At 31.9% G+C, this 18985-nt stretch overlaps 1 pseudogene; it reads left to right on the top strand.

The window, feature by feature from the left end:
- Positions 1 to 10122: 10122 nt before the first annotated feature.
- Positions 10123 to 10216, top strand: LOC121218921 (uncharacterized; annotated as a pseudogene).
- Positions 10217 to 18985: the final 8769 nt, after the last annotated feature.

Here is an 18985-nt window from a genome sequence, read left to right on the forward strand (position 1 = left end):
GTCGGGACTAAAACGGATACTCATAGAATTTTTTGAAAAACATTGAAATTTTTCAAAGCTGCAGGGTACACATGGCCGTCTGCCCAAGCCATCTGACTCACACGGCCAAGAGACACACCTGTGTCTTAGGTCATGTAGACATTCAAAATAAGAACACACGGCATGTCCTAGCCCGTGTCTGTGCTCGTGTAACTTTCTGACTTGAGTCATATAGCCAAGCTACATGCCCGTGTGCTAGGAAACGTGAGCATACTGACTTGCATTCTTAAGAAGATACAGAGCACACATAGTTGAGACACACGTCTGTGTCTCTGCCCGTGTGGACAAAACTAGGTCATTTTCCAAGCCCCATTTCCCACCCATTTGGTACCAACCTAAACACAACAATTTGCATACAATCAAGTCATAAACAGACATCCAAAACCAGCCAAGATCGAGTTTAAAACATATAATATCATCATATACAACCAATATGGTAAAGTCACATATATATGCACTTCAAAATATACCAAACACAAGCCACATAAGTGGCTAGTCTCAACAAAACACTTATATGCCAACATTGGCTAAGTTAACCTATACATATCATTATAACCGGAATTAATTTACCAAAAGTACCAAAAGAGCCAATGGATAGTGTGATATAGCTCCGAAAACTTCCAACCTAGATGAGCTTTCGAATCATTATAAAATACGAAAAATAACACAAAGTAAGCATTTAAGCTTAGTAAGTTCGTATGGCAAAGAAATTAACTTACCATTTAATGACATTTAAGCTAAGCATACAAAACATAACCAACTCAATTTGGCCAAAAGCCTAAACACATATCATCATCAACCATGTTACTCATTTAATTCATATAAATATCAAGAAACATGTATGAGCTCAACAACAATCAAACTTCCATGTACATATAATTTCCACATCATGTATCTATATATCATGTACAAATCATTTTCATATATCTCATGTAAATACCAGTAGTAGTTCATATCGAACTCATGTAATCTCGTAACAAAATAGTGCCCGTTCAACCATTTAGAATATCGTTGGATACGCAGGTAGTACACATGAGGTGTTTTGAACTGTAATCCGTTAATTCATGTACATGTATGCTCATACGAGCTGCAAACAGTAAGCTCTTCAGAGCTGAATAACAGTAAGCTTCTCCGAGCTGAATAATGTAAGCTCATACGAGCTGAGTATCGGTAAGCTCATAAGAGTTGAAATTGGTAACCCTATTGACATGTCATTTGTATCCTACGAATTTCTAATGTTCAAACGGGGCTCGGTAATCATCGTACATTGTTGGATATGTGATCGATATTCATATATGATGATAATGCAAATAATATACATCTAATTCAAACAAAGCATATAAATACACCATTTAATTACACGAACTTACCTCGATAAGTGTACGTAGATACGGAGGCGACTAATCTGATATTTTCTCTTTACCTCGATCTAACTCTGTACGAGGTTTGACAGGATCTATACGAATGAATTTAACTCATTTCAATATAATTCTCATTCAATTTAATCCAACATAAAATTTTGGCAAATTATCATTTTGCCCTATACTTTTAATTCCTTTATAATTTAGTCCTTAGGCTTGAAAAATGAAATTCATGTAATTTAATCCTTACTCAAGCCTAGTCAATTTTTATACATATTAATAGCATCCCATATATTTCACAAAATTTACAAATTTTAACATAAATTTACCACATTTTTCAATTTAGCCTCTAATTGACAATTTTAACAAAAATTCCTTTACAAAAATGATTTATCTAACAACAATCATTCATTTTCTATAATCAAACTTCAAAATTCAAGCATGTTCATCAATGGCAAAACTCTAATACTTTAACAATTTTGCAAATTAATCCCCAGACTAGCTAGATTAAGGTACAACGATCTTGGAAACATGGAAATCATCAAAAATGGGACAAAAATTCATCCCTAATTGACCAAAATAAGCTTGCTGAAATTTCAAGCTTCCATGGCTAGGTTTTCTTTTTAATTTTTATCGAAGATGATAATAATGAATGATAATGATTTGTTTTATTTTATTTATCATTTATTATCTATTTACTAATTTAACCTTAAAAACTAATCAAAATTTCAATAATAACAATCCATACTTATCCATTAACAGCCTTAATGGCTAATTACTATATAAAGATCTCCACTTTAAAAATCTATAGCTATTTAATACATTTAGCTATTAATTCACAACTTTTGCAATTTAAGCAATTTAGTCATTTTTATCAAATTAAGTATGTAAATAATAAAATTTTTTAACTAAATTTTTATATGATACTTTTATCATACTATAGACCATAAAATAATAATAAAATAAATTTTTTGACTATAGATTTGTGGTCCTGGAACCACTGTTCCGATTTCACTAAAAACGGGCTGTTACAACTCTCCCCCTAAAAAGATATTAATCCTCGAAAATCTTACCAGAAAAGAGGTCCGAATATTGCATTCCCATAGCTTCCTCGGGTTCTCAAGTAGCTTCTTCTATTCCGTGTTGCTGCCAGAGAATTTTTACTAAGGCTATGTTTTTATTTCTCAACTCTTTCACCTCTCGTGCTAGAATTTTGATTGGTTTTTCATTATATGTCATATCAGGTTAAATTTCAACATCCGTCGGAGAAATAACATGTGAAGGGTCAGATCGATACCTTCGTAACATAGACACATGAAAGACATTATGGATTCTTTCATGTTCTAATGGAAAAGGTAATCAACATGCAACGGTCTGGTTTTTTCAGTAATCTCATACAATCCAATAAATCGCGGACTTAGCTTTCCTTTACAACCGAATCGAAGAATTTTCTTCCAATGCGAAACTTTCAAAACTACCCTGTCACTAACTTGAAACTCTATATCTTTACTTTTAAGATCCGCATAAGATTTCTAACGACCTGAAGCTGCTTTTAAGCTATCCCGGATCACTTTCACCTTTTCCTCAGTCTTGTGAATCAAATCAACCCCGTGTATCTTTTTCTCACTGAGCTCAGTCCAATATAATGGTGTTCAGCATTTGTGACCATACAGAGCCTTATACAGTGCCATCTTTATGCTTAAATGAAAACTATTATTATACAAGAATTCGAGTGACGGTAAGTATTTCTCCCAGTTACCTTCAAACTCTAAAATACAACACCGAATCATATCTTTAAGAATATGAATCATACACTCAGATTGACCATCAGTCTGAAGGTGAAATGAGGTGCTAAAATGCAATTGCGTACCCAGAGCTTCTTGTAACTTTTTTCCAGAATCGTGATGTGAACTACAAATCTCTATCTGAAATAATAGAGACCGGTACTCCATGTAATCTGACAATTTTAGAAACATATAACCCTGCTAATCTGTCAAGTGAGAAATCTGTACGTATCGGAATAAAATTTGTAGACTTCGTCAAACGATCGATAATAACCTATATGGCATCTTTCTTTTTCGGAGATAGGGGAAACCCCGATACGAAATCCCTAGTAACTCTATCCTATTTTCACTCTAGTATCATAACTGGTTGTAATAGTCTTGAAGGCACCTGATGTTCAACTTTAACTTGCTGGCATATCAAACATATAGATACAAAGTTAGAAATCTAGCGTTTCATTCTAAGCCACCAGTACATCTGTCTCAAATCACCATACATTGTTTTGCTCCCCGGATGAACAGACAAGCTACCACTATGATCTTTATGCATAATTTTCTGTATAAACTCTGGATTCTTCGTTACACAAACTCTACCTCTAAATAACAAACAATCATCGAGTCTTATCTAAAATTCTGAATCAGAAGTCGACTCACACTGTATTCGCATAGCTAACATCTCACTATCACATTTCTGAGCTTCGCAGATCTATTGTAAAAATTTTGATTTAGCTTTTAACTCGGCTAAAATTGAGCCATCATTAGATAGTGACAGTCGGGTACTCATCACTCCCAGAACAAGAAAGGACTTTCTACTCAAAGTATCAGTAACTAGGTTTGCTTTTCCCAGATGATAATCAATTACTAACTCAAAATCTTTCAATAGTTTGAGTCATCTACATTGTCTCAGATTCAAACATTTCTGCAACATCATATACTTTAAACTCTTGTGATCGGTAAATATATGACATTTTTCACCGAACAAATGGTGTTGTCAAATTTTCAATGCAAATACAATAGCTGCCAACTCTAAGTCATGTGTCAGATAGTTCTTTCCATGTGGCTTTTACTGTCTAGAAGAATAAGCTATTACTTTACCTTCTTGCATCAAAACATAGCCTAAACCTTTCAATGACGCATCACTAAAAATCACAAATTCCTTACCCGATTCAGGCTAAATTAGAACTGGTGCTTCGGTCAACAGGCCTTTCAACTGATTAAAAATTTGCTGACATTTATCAGACCATTCAAACTTTACATCTTTCTGTAATAACCATGTCATTGATATAGCTATCATCGAAACCCCTTTTATAAACCTCCGGTAATAACCAGTTAATCCCAGAAAACTTTCGAATTCAATTATGTTTCTCAATGGTTTCCAGTTAACAATCGCTGAAATTTTATTCAGATCAACTCTAATGCCTTCAGCCGATATTATGTGTCCCTGAAAACCAACTTCCCGAAGCCAAAACTCACATTTGCTAAATTTAGCAAACAGTTGTTTATCTCACAAGGTTTGTAAAACAATTCTCAGATGCTCGACATGTTCAGTCTTATCTTAGGAATATTTCAAAATATCATCAATAAATACCACAACAAATCTATCTAAATATGGTCAGAAGATTATATTCATTAAATCCATAAATACTGCAAGTGCATTAGTTAAACCAAACGGCATCACAAGAAATTTATAATGTCCGTACCTGGTTCTGAATGACATTTTGGCACATCCGAATCTTTCACTCATAACTAATAATAACCAAAATGAAGATCAATCTTCAAAAACACTGTGGCACCTTTCAACTGGTCAAACAAATCGTCAATATGAGGTAGTGGATATTTGTTCTTGATTGTAACTTTATTGAATAAACGGTAATCAATGCATCATCTCATCGATCCGTCCTTTTTCTTAACAAAAAAAATCTGTGCACCCTAAGGTGAAAAACTAGGTCGAGTAAAACCCCTATAAGTCAACTCTTGCAACTGTGTTTTCAACTTTTTTAATTCTGTAGGAGCCATTCTATATGATTCTATCTATATCAGTGTTGTTCCTGGTACAAGTTCTATAGCAAATTCGACTTCTCTGACCGATGGTAAGCCAGGTAACTCCTCTAGAAACAAATCAGGATACTCGCAAACCACTAGCACTGATTCAAGCTTCTACTCAGACACTTTAGTATCGAATACATAACCAAAGGAAGCATTATAACCTTTTTTCACATATTTCTGTGCTGACATAGCTGATGTTACAATAGAAAACTCACTCAACTCATCTGATTCAATAGGGAACATCTCACCGTTCTGACATTTCAATACAATAAGCTTTCGTCTATAATTTATCACAGCATCATGCAGAGTTAGCCAATCCATGCCCAAAATTACATCAAATTCATCGAACGGTAATAGTATCAAATTAGCTAAAAAATTGTAACCCTGAGTCATTAACAGACAGCTCTTGCAAACCTTATCAACTAACACATACTGGCCTAGAGGGTTCGATACTTTAACCACGAATTCAGTGGACTCAACAGGTAAATTTTTACTAGACACTAAATTTTTCCAAACATATGAATGAGTCAATTTGGGATCAATTCAAGCAGTTATTTCAATATCAATAAGGGAGAAAGTATCAGTAATAACATCTAGCGCAGAAGCATCTTTACGAGCACGAATAGCATAAGCCCTAGCTGGTGTTCGTGCCTCAGACCTTGAAGTAGAGTTTTTCGTCACACCAGGGCTACCACTTATATTTCCTGAATTACAAGGTGGTCTACCTCTCACGACTGTGTTACACGTCTCTAAGATGGTGATCAAAGGAACTACATCTGAAACATGCTCCACTCTTCACTCGACACTCACCATAGTGTGGCCTGTTACAGTGCTTGCACTTGGGTCTGGTGTTTCTAGCACTACCCACACTCGCTATAGATGTAGCCTGAGATTTAGATTTGGGGCGTCGAGTACCTCTGTCTCTACTGGAGTATCCCCCAGAAGTAGTAGAACGATAGTGATGTTCTTTAAATTTCTTCAATGCTAACTGGTATGACTTTCTCGTTAATCTCTTGCTCGAATCTCAGGCTTTAATCTCAGCATGTCTTTTCTGTTTACTTAGCTCTTCAGCTTTATATGCTCGATCAACCAGTACAACAAATTCTTTCAACTCGAGAATCCCAACTAATAGTTTTATATCTTTATTTAAGCCATCTTCAAACCACTTACACATTGCAATCTCAGTCGGAATGCATTCTCAAGCATATTTCCTCAATCGAACAAATTCCCACTCATATTCAAACACTGTCATATGACCCTGTTTAAGCTCCAAAAATTCTTTACATTTCTAGTCAAGAAACCTCTGACTGATGTATTTCTTATGGAACTCGATTTGAAAGAATTCCCAAGTAATCCTCTCTCTCGACACTACAAAAGTTAATGTATTCCACCACTGGTAAGCTGAATCTTTTAATAGAGATACCGCACACTTAAGACATTCAGCCGATGAACAAGATAATTCATCAAGAAATCTAATGGTATTTTTTAATAAGAATCAACTCTCTCGGGATCATTCTCGATAGTAGCTCTAAATTTTTCAGCACCGTGCTTACAGATCTTATCAAAAGAAGGCTTACCAACTCTAATAGGTTTCATATTTTGAGGAATATCAGGAATCGGTTGAGGAACAGGAAGGGGTAGAGGTTGTTGAGCAGCTGGGTTCGTTTGTACAAACTCAGTGAACCACTCATTCATCATTTGGAAGAAGGCTTCCTTAGCCTCTCCACTTGAAGCTACTCCTTGAACAGAGGCTTGATCGTTACTCTCTACTTCATCAGAATCTCTACGGTTGGATGTCATTGCTATACAAAAACATGTTTTAAAACGACCAAGAGATATCACACTATTACAAGTTCAATAATGGCATATATAGCTAGACTTGTATATGCTACGTTAGTCCGATAATCAACTAAACCGTAGCTCTGATACTAATAAATGTAACATCCCTAACCCGTATCCATCACCGGAACAGGGTTAAGGAACATTACCAGAGTTTACAACTCAAATAAATAGACTTTTCAAACATTTAATAGTATATAATATTCATGTCAGAAACCAATTGAAACCAAACATATTATCCTTTATACAAGCCCTCGAGACCCAAAATACACGTTAGAAACAAGTCAAGACTAAAATGGATACGCAAAGAATTTTTCAAAAAACATTGAAAATTTTCAAAGTTGCAGGGTTCACACGGCCGTGTGACTCACACGGCCAAAAGACACACCTGTGTCTTAGCCCGTTTCCGTGCTCGTGTAACTCTCTGACTTGAGTCATACGACCAAGCCACATGCTCGTGTGCTAGGCCATGTGAGCATACTGACTTGCATTATTAAGAAGATACAGGGGACAAAACCATAATACTTTAACAGTTTTGCAAATCAATCCCCAAGCTAGCTAGATTAAGGTACAACGATCTCAGAAAAATAAAAATCATAAAAAACGAGACAAAAATTCATACCTAATTGAGCAAAATAAGTTTACTGAAATTTCAAGCTTCCATGGCTAGGTTTTCTTTTAAATTTTTTATGGAAGATGATAATAATGAATGATAATGTTTTGTTTTATTTTATTTATCATTTATTATCTATTTACTAATTTAACCTTAAAAACTAATCAAAATTTCAATAATAAAAATCCATAGTTATCCATTAACAACCTTAATGGTTAATTACTATATAAGGACCTCCACGTTAAAATTCTGTAGCTATTTAATATTTTTAGCTATTAATTCACAACTTTTGCACTTTATGCAATTTAGTCTTTTTTATCAAATTAAGCTTGTAAATAATAAAATTTCTTAACTAAATTTTTGTGTGGTATTTCTATCATACTGTAGACCATAAAATAATAAAATAAATTTTTTGATTTTAGATTTATGGTCTCAAAACCACTATTCTGATTTCACTGAAAACGGGCTATTACAATTTTAGAGCTAGAGCTCCTCTCTCTCGTTATCAATATTACCATCAAGATAAAGTTTGAGTCGATGATTTGTTACCTTAAACGTTATATATTCAAGGTGTTTTACCTGAATTTGTCCATATGGAAGCACTTGTTTTACCATAAATGAATTCGACCATATTGACTTAAGCTTTTCATGGAACATTCGTGGATCTAAATTGTCTAGCAACACTTTATCTTCAACTTTGAATTGGTTTTTCTTTAAATTCACACCATGACATTGCTTTGTTACTTGTTTTTATATTCTTGAGTTGTCATAAGCTTTTGTTCACCATTCATCCAGCTCATCGAGCTGCACCATTCTTTCTTCATTTGTCCCTTAATATCTATTACCTTGAATAGAACACAGTTCTAACACGTCTTCATGAGTGATTTCCTACAAAGAATATTGAGCCGTATGATTACTAACATCAACAGAATAACGAGTATCATATTGCTCACTAGAAACTCTCACAACATCACGTGCTTGAAGAGTAACCTTTTCGTCACCTACCCTTACCCACATCAATAATAGTTCTAGTAGTGGCTAAAAAGGGTCAACCGAAAATCATGGGTACCTTAATATCCTCAACCATGTCCAATATAATGAAACCAATAGGGAATACGAATTTATCTATTTTAACAAGCGCATCCTCAATAATACCCCTAGGATACTTAATTGATATGTTAGCTAATTGAATACTCATCCTATTAGGTTTCGATTCCTCGAGACCAAGTTGTTTGAACATTTTATAAGGCATTAGATTTATACTAGCACCTAATTACCCAAAGCTTTTTCAACATTTAAGCTACCGATAAAATAAGGGATAGTAAAACTCCCTGAATCTTTCAGCTTAGTGGGTAGTTTGTTTTGGAGAATGGCTGAGTACTCTTCATTTAGCTCCACAATAGACAACTCTTCTAACTTCCTTTTATTTGTTAACAGCTCCTTTAAATATTTTGCATATTTGAGCATCTGCGAAAGAGTTTCAATAAAAGGTAAGTTAATATGTAATTGTTTAAAAAGTTCAAGAAATTTACCATGTTCATTCATGTGGTATTTCTTCAACTTTGCCAGATATTAAATTAGTAGTTTGTATTCTCTAACCACAGGGTTATGCTCTTTCTTGCATCCCTCAACCCTATCATTTTTCTCAATAGCTTCTAGATTCAGCTTCTTTTTAGGCTCGGCTAACACCTTTCCACTTCGTATAGTGATTGCGTGGACTTACTCTATTGGGTTGCTTTCAGTGTTACTAGGTAAATTACCTAGTTGTCTCTTCGAAACCAATTTAGCAAGCTGGCTAATCTGATTCTCAAGACCTTGGAATGGATATTTGCTGATACCTCAAAGTTGTTTCACTGTTCTGGAATCTAGTTTCTAACACTAAAATAAATTTAGTCAATATCTCTTCCAAATTTGACTTCTTTTCTTGTTGATAATGTTGTTGAAAACCCGAAAGAGGTTGTGACCTTTAATTTCCTTGACTACCCCAAGAAAAATTTAGATGATTTCCCCATCCTGGATTATAATTGTTTCTATAGGGATTATTCTGAGGTATACAATTATTACCCATAAAGTCGACTTGCTCATGCTCCATGCTAGACTTAAAGGGAAAACATTTCAAATTGGTCATCCCTGCTCGAGTTGCATCACATTTCATTACCAAATTCACTTGTTTACTGAAACTCAAACCATCAATTTTTTTACTAAGAGCTCCCACCTGACTCGCAATCATAGTAACTGCATCTATATTAAAAAATTGACAGCCTTGGTAGGTTTTTTTCTCATACCTTGTCACTAATAATTATTTAATGTTGTCTCCTCAATAAACTCCTCATCGACCTCAGGTGTTTTACTATTCAGTGTTCCACCAACTGCTGCATCAATTATCTGCCTAGTTAAGGGATTCAAACCGTTATAGAAAATTTGAACTTGAAGCCACAAAGGTAATCCATGATGATGGCACATTCTCAAAAGATCCTTAAATATCTCACATGCATCATATAGTGTTGAGCCAAAGAAGAGATACCATTCCTCAATTTGGTTGTGTTGGCTGGTGAAAAGTATTTCAACAAAAACTTTTCAATAATCTGAGCCCAAGTAATGATGGAACCCCGTGGAAGTGAATTCAACCACCGTTTCGCCTTGTTCCCCAAAGAGAATTAGAACAACCGTAAGTGTACGAAAATCATCAATAATGCCATTGATCTTAAATGTGTCGTAGATCTCCAAAAAGTTAGCTAAATGAGCATTCAGATCTTCATCTTGCAACTCATCAAACTAAACATACTGCTGCACCATCTAAATTATGTTTAGCTTAATCTTAAAATTATTTGCAGCAATAGTTAGTCTAACAATACTCGATTCAGCCTCAATCAGAATGGGCTTAGCAAAGTCATACATAGTACGAGGAGTAGGATATTGCAGATTACTAGGATTAATATCCATCTCCATAGTAACGTCTTTTTTCTCTTAATCATTTATGAAAATTACCTTGCCTCTCTAATCACTTTTTGATTTCTACGACCAATCTTTTTCAATTTTACTATAAAAAACTAATGATTCTAACATGTTTCCTTTAGTCATAAAGCATGGAAACTTGAAAGAATCAAACAAAAGAAAAATTACAATTTAAAAATTAAATTAAAAACAAAAATATTAAAATAAAAATAAAAAATAACTAAATTAATAGAAATAAAGTTTTCCTAATATTCTAGTCCCTGGCAACGGTGCCAAAAATTTGATTGTCATGAAACTAACTAAAATTTTGACTAAGGCAAGTGCACCTATCAATTGATAGTGTATAGTTATGGTGAGTAAAGATATCGTTCCCACGATGACTACAAGTACTAGTAATTATCGTCTTTATATTATTTAACCGAATAATTCAAATGATTAATTAAAAACTAAAATTAACTAATTTAATTGACTAACGAAGGCGACAAAAAACAGAACATGAAAATAATCGAATAACAATCAAGAAACAAAATAATACCTAGGTAAGAATCCGCCTAGATTTCATCTGTCACTGTCAATCTAAATTACGCAATCTATTTACTTAGCACCTTGTTCATAGAAATCCTTAAATTATGCTAATATCTCTTTCGAGCATAAAAGCCATTAATTATAGGTTGATTAATTAAAATTTCTTTCTAATTAAAACCCCCTATTATCACATTAAATCGTACTATGGATTCCCCTATTAGATTTGACTCTAATTCAATAGATTTATGTCATCCTATTTCTAGGATTGCATGGAACTCCACTCAATTACACAAGATTTAATCTTAAATAAGGTCTATTCAACCACTGATTTAAGCACATCAAACATGGATTAATACTCTAGAAACATCAAATCAAGAATTAAGTGACAATATCCATCATATGGTTCATCTCCCCTAGGTATTTAGAAAATTAGTTCATGCTCGAAAATAGAAAAAAACCCAAGATACAGTATAACCGAAAGAAATAAAGAAACTCGTGATAAATTTCTAAGAATTCAATTGGAAATCTTCAATAATAAAGAAACTCGTGATAACTTTCTTAGAATTCAATTGGAAATCTTCAATCTTGACGGAAATCTACTTCAAAACCGCTTCAATGGTGTTTTTCGAGTTGTTTTTTTCAATATTCTTTTATGGATCCCTCTTATCTTCTTATTTTTTTCATATATACTAAGTTTTAAAATGCTTAAGAAAACTAAAAATCACAATTTTTCACTGTTCAGTACATAATCCCATGAAATTAACACGACTTACAAGACGCTCATGTGGGTCGCACGACTATGTGGTCTGGCAATGTGAAAAGGTGTAGCCTGCATGGCTCCTTCAACTTGCTCTAACGCTTCGATTTTTGCTCTTTTTGCTCCCAAGTGATCTATTAAGCATTAAAACATGAATTTAAAGGATTAAGAGTATAAAATTCACAATTAACATCGAGTAATCACCCAAAAATGCGTTAAGAATGAGGTTAAAACATATTACTTTTAGCACTTATCAAGAACCAAACTATGTTCTGTATTACATATAAGAAATGTATGATAGACATATATTAGCTAACAGTTTTGATTGAAAAAAACTTTCAATTAAAGTATGGTAAGTATGTCCTCACTTTGTAGGGGAATTTTTTTTTTCAATCATATTAGTTTTTAGAGAGATAAGAAATGGCTTATCCAAGTTTGAATTGAGAATTTAATGTGAATAAGGATTAGGTATAATAATTTATCTGCCCCTCTAACTTTGTAAAAAGAAAAGTCATTTTAGTCTTCCATTTATTTTTATTTTTTTTATTTTTTTAGCCCTTGAACTTGCATTATTATCAAATCTCTCCAAAATAGATGGAAATATTAATGTTTGTTAACGTTGTTGACGTGGCGGTCCATCTGTATACCACATCAATAATTAATTAATTTTTTTAAAATATTAAAAAATATTTTTATACTTTTTTATTTTTTAAATAATTTTTATAAAATTTTTTTAATTTTTATAATTTTTAAATATTAATTAATTGTTGACGCGACAATTCAGTGTATGTTACATCAACAAAGTTAATAGACTTTAAAATTTTCATCTATTTTAGGGTGATTTGATAAATAACCCAAATTTAAAGGTTAAAAAATAAAAATTTAAATGAACTGTTAAAATAAATTTTTAAGTTTTAGAGGATTATTATCTTAGTAACTAATTGATAAATGATAGTAACTTTTAGTATTATATGCATTACACAATATTTTGTATATTTAATTTTTAATTAATTAAATAATATATTCTTTTCTATGCAATTAATGTAAAATTATTAAACATAATTAAAATATGACAATTATTTCGATAATTACTTCAAATCATACTTAAAAATTTAAATGAAGATAATAATGAAATTTGATTTTTTTTAATTACTAATTGAATCAAAATATCTAAATGTGGAAGGTTGATGCATTCAGTTTATAGTGGGAAGTCTAGAGGGGAGGCAGGGGTCCCATAAGTACCTAATAAGTAAAATTCAAATTTGGCCCTTATATAAAATAAATATTTAATTTAAATATTTTTAACATAATATATTTAGTTTTTCCTCTTCCCAAATTTTATAATTTTATTTTAATTTCCTAAATAAAATTCCTACCTTCCTCCTTGAATAAGTCTTAATTTTTTTTAAAGGGTAAGTTTTAATTTTATAATATTGAAATATCAATAAAAATGTACTTTGAACAACTTAAATTATAGTGAAATTGTAATTTAATATATATAAAGTGTAATTTCAATTTTATAAAATATTTTCCAATCTTCAAATTTTTGTAATAAAAATAATATATTATTATGATCTAAACTTAGTTTCAAAATGGCCAATAAAAAATATTTTTGTTGATTTAAAAGTTTTTTTTTTAATGCTCATGCTATATATGTAATTAGATTTGATCATAGGTCGGGCCAACTTTCAAGTCCGAATGCTCGCTCGAAAAGTGGGAGGATTTGAGCAAAAATATAGGCCCGAAAAATGAGCTTGAACAAAAAAATAATGCCCATTTTCTAAGCGAACTAGGCTTTAGGTAAGATTTTTTGCTCGGTCCGACTTGAATTTGCCTAAGAAAAATTTCATTGCTATTTTTGTTGCCATTTTGATGTTGTTTTGCTACCATTTTACCATTATATTGCCACTATTTTGTTGTTATTATTTGGATATTATATAATTCTTTCTTTATTATTAATTTTGTTTCTATTTTAGAGATATTTGTTTGCTAAGTTGCAACTATCTTAGTGTTATTTCAATATAAAAAAATGTTAATGTTTTTTCAATTTGTTGGTAAACATTTATTTTAATGTTTTTAGTGTATTTGATGTATTATATTTTTAAAATTTATTTTTATATTAAAAATTATATAAAAAATTTAATACGAGTGGGCTGGCAGGGTCAAGCTCGAGTTTAACATTTTTTTCATCTAGTTCGGGCTTGAACAAAATTTTAGGCCCATTTTTTATGGCTGAGCCTAGAAAATGGGCCTAAAATTTTGCATTGGCTCGGCCCGACCCATGATCAGGTCTATATATAATCTATCATTAAGATCAAATTCTTAACTGAGTTGTCTTGACTTGTATGAAGCAACGGTTAAAGTTATTGTCAGACACTTGTTTGCATGGGTTTGAACCGTATTACCCCCATCCCCACTCCTATTATCGTATAAAAAAAATTTAACTGAGTTGGTACCATAAGTTAATTGAGTTTCATCTCAATAAGGGGAATGTAAAATAATAATAATAATACATAATACATAATACATAATAGATAAGTAAATACAAATATGATATTTTAGTAATTTAGTAGTTTCTATTAATTTCTTAAGGTTAACTTTATTCAACTATAATTTTTTTTAACACCAAAATAAAAAAGTTTGTGAATAATTTTCATCATTCCTTTTAAAATTCTAAATGAAAATTTGACATGAAATTTTTCGTTTAAATTTCCATTTTCCGCCTAATTAAATTAAAATTGATGTCACCATTATTCATAGCAAAATTATCATTTTAATCACCCAAATTTCTAACTCATTTGAGAAGAAGCCCAAAGATCAAATTATTCGTTCAAAGCGAAGGCGAAAGGGCAAACCGAAGACAAAAGAATCACCCTCGAAATCAACGTTGACCCAAGACAATGCATCCCGTCTGGTAGTCTTCGCTCATGGCGCTTGATGCGGAACCCGGATCTAAACACAAGAGAAACACCAATTAGAAATAAAACGAGAATAAATAAAATTAGTTAAATAATAATAATAATAATAATAATAATAATAATAATAATAATAAAAGGATATATTTGCCCTATGGAACCCTTGGCTAACTTGTAACCAAAAACGCCAATGATTGAGCGGCTCCCTACGAAACCCCTAGAAGAATAACCTCTAGAAACACCGATGAACGGGAAAAAAATTTGAATATTTGTAACTCCGAAATACCCTCGAAAGTAACAAACTCCAAACTAAATAGCAAGAGAAGAATCACTCTACTCACAAAAATTTGTCTCACACAAATTTGGAAGAAAACAATAATCTCTTTTTTTCATTCTGTGTTCAATGTGTAGAAAGCAAGCCTATGTATAGGCAAATTACAAGTGTAATTGAATCCTAATAAAACTCTTTCAAGAGTAATTGAATCCTAATAAATTTCTTTAAAATTATCTAAAAAAATAAATAAATAATAATCCAATAAAATTAACTAAATAATAATAATAAGATACATAAAAGATTAATCCACCAATTTATGGGCTTTCACTATTCCAAGATTGGTCCAGTGAATTGCATTCCCGTATTTGTCAACGTCACGAACATGATGACTTAAATTTGTAGCAACAAAGTCTCGGACAAAAGCATTCATTTTTTATTTTAATTGTTGTGCCTTGCTTCGAGTGATTGGACCACAAGGAAAAATAACCCCTTAAGTGTCACCTCCTTGGCTCGTATCAGCGCTGGTGCTACTTCCTCTTCTGATTGGATGATCAGGTCCCTCTTCTCCCCCTTCTTCCTTCATAAGATTATATGGTTTTTTTCTTTTTTTTTTTGGTTTTTAAATGGTTAAGTGAGTGGAATTTATGCAGAGGGAAAGAAATGCTAAAGAAGGTTTTGAATGTTGTTGAAGTAGTGACATTTGATTATCCTGAGTTAATTTTTTAAATATTTGATGTTGGGTATTTTAAAAAAAAAAAGGAAATCTTTTAAGTTTTTTAATGTAAAATTTAAGGGTTTGTTGTGGTATTTGCAAATATGTCTGGGGAAAAAGGAAAGTCTCCACCAAGGCACAAACTGACACTAGAGACCCACAAATGCAAATGTCCCAAATCTTTTAGGGTTATATCTCATTTAAATTAAATTAAAAGTTTGGGTACTAAAATACTAGTTTTTTTATGAATAGTAATCACATGGATTTTAATTTATTTAGGTGGAAAATCAAAATTTAAAAGAAAAATATTATGTCGGATTTTTGTTTGAGATTTTAATAAAAGTGTGATCAAAATAATCGAGTTATGTAATATAAATTTTTAAATTGTAAACTTTTTCATTTAAGTGTGTCTAAATATTTTTTGATAGTTGAAGAAAATTTATCCTAAATTTTAAATAATAAAAGAACTCTTTTAGGAAATTACTTATCTAATAAAAAAAACTACCCCTAAATTCTCACAATTAGTCACTCCTTTTTTTTCTTCAAAATTTTCTTTAAACTATTTTTTTGTTTAATACTTTTAAGTATAATAATTTTTTTGGCCCTTTAACTTTACAAAAAAATCATTTCAACCCTTCATTTAATTTTCGCCTCTTTTAGCCTTTGAATTTAGATTTTTTTTTATCAAATCACCCCAAAATTGATGGAGGAATTCATGTTTGTTAATTTTGTTGATGTAGCATACACGTAGACGTAAGAATTAATTAATTTTTTTAAAATTAAAAATATATTTTATAATATTATACTTTTTTAATAATGTTAATAATTTTTCATTTTTAAAATTTTTAAAATTTAAAAAATTAATTAATTGTTAACGTGGCAATCCATGTGCATATACCATGTCAGAAAAGTTAACAAACATTAATATTTTCATCTATTTTGAGGTGATTTAAAAAATAATACAAGTTTAATGCTAAAAAAGATGAAAGATTAAATGGAGGGTTAAAATACCTTTTTTTTGTAAAATTAAAAGGTCAAATAAGTCATTGTCTACTTTTTAAGTGCAAATAAGAAAACTAAAAATATATATAAAAGAAATAATTATTTGAGAGTAAAAAACTATAACATGGATAGCTTTTTATTTTTATTTTTGTAAATTTACAATTAAAGAGTTAATACTCACGCATCCATTGTAGGAACATACTCACACGATGTCCAAAGTAGAGTTGACCCAGCTAGACTCAAAGGCCCGTTTGGAAAATGGGAGAGTTTGGACAAAAATATAGACCCGAAAAATGGGCTTAGGTAAAAAATAAGGCCCGTTTAGAAAATAGACCAAGCCTCGAATAAGGTTTTTTTGGCTTGGCTCAACCTGAATTTGCAATAAAAAAACCCTTACTGTTTTGCTATTGTTTTTCCATGTTTTCTTATATTTTTATACTTTTACCATTTTTTTCCTATCATTTCACTACTATGCTGCTACTATTTTATTGTTAATGTTTGAATATTGTATAACACTTGTTTTATTGTTAATTTTGTTACTATTTTAGAGGTATTTACTTATTAAGTTGCACTTATTTTAGTGTTATTTAAGGATTCTTTTAATTTATTTTCAATTTATTGGGAAATATTTATTTTAATATTTTTAGTATATTTGGTGTATTATATATTTTTTAAAATTTTTATATAAAAAATAAAAACTAAAAAAATTAATACAAGTGGGTTGGGCCGGGCTTGAGCAAAAACTTAGACCTAGTTTTTAGGTCAAGTCGAGCCCAGGCCTATCAATCAAATCTAAAATTTTATTAAGGTCCAACCCGAATCAGACCCATGAACAACTCTAATCTAATGGGATCTACCCAAATATATGCTTACCATTACTCCCTTGGAGCAAGGGAAGTTCGAACGCTGAGTGAATTTTAAAACAACACCAAAATAAGAGTAGTACAATTATTTTTAATTTAAAAGTAAATTTATGTTTGTCATTTTGTACCTTAGGGTCTGTTTGATAGGGGAAAATATTTTTCGGAATTGGTTTTCCACATTTTACGGTGTTTGATTGTTGGAAAATGAATTCCTAAGGAAAACATTTTCCAAAACACGGGTAAAATCATCTCACCTTTCCGAAAAATGTCTTACCCCTTAGAAATTGGTAAGACATTTTCCTTAGCTCATCTATTCACTCTTGAAACCATTTCCGCAGCTCCTCTCTTCACCCTTTCCACAGCTCCTCTTTTCACTCTCTTCACCCTACCGATTGCAGCCTCATCATCTCTGCCTCATCTTCTCTGCTAGTTCACCTCTTCTCTTTGCTTGCCTCGTTAGTGTGCTAGTTCACCTCTGCTGGTTTATCGAAGGTAAAATTGCAAGCTCTAGGTTAGGGGTTTCTTCTGCTCGAGTTTGGTTTGTAGAGGATCCGTTGATTTCTGCAAGTTTTGTTGCAAGTTTTTGTAGTAGATGTGTTTTCTGCAAATTTTTTATCTTTTTATTTTTTATTTTATTTCTTGTCCATAGTTTTGTGAATCAGTTTCTGGGTTAACTGGAAAATGGGTAATTTGGATACTTTCATGGCCAAATCAGGTAGCAAAGAGATAGTTATGTCTTCTCTTTCAATTTTCTCTATTAAGGATGATTCTTTTTAAGAGAAAGAAAAGGTTTGGCTTCTTCATCTGTAAGTTCTCTTGACCATGAAACCCTACCTGCAAAGCTTTCCCCTGGTCCAGTGCATTTGTACTGTCGATAAAACACAGTCGTGCCAACCCACATAAACCAACCACATGCTATCCTCCAACTTGGTCGATTTAGAACCGTCAGTGATTAGCAATTCTTGGACTTTATCGTTCTTTGTTGCTGTTGAGTTCTTCTGATCTTTACTTTTGCCCCATAGCACAGTGTAGAGTCCAAAGATTATGATTACAGTTCCTATTATGCTGGGAAAAAACAAAAGAAATTTACATGAGTGAATAATGCTAAATGGAAAGGAAAATCTAAGGTGTAAAATGATGAGGTAAAATACCTTCCCAAGTGAACTTTCTCTGCTAATATAAAAGATCCCAGAGCTGCAGTGATGATCATGCAAAGGGGACTAAAGGCAGTAACAAAAACTGGGCCTTGTTCCCTAATCACAACTCCTTGTGCATAATTATTCAATACTTGTTTTTTTAACAC

Source organism: Gossypium hirsutum, chromosome D06, assembly GCF_007990345.1.
Source record: "Gossypium hirsutum isolate 1008001.06 chromosome D06, Gossypium_hirsutum_v2.1, whole genome shotgun sequence".
Taxonomy (NCBI): domain Eukaryota; kingdom Viridiplantae; phylum Streptophyta; class Magnoliopsida; order Malvales; family Malvaceae; genus Gossypium; species Gossypium hirsutum.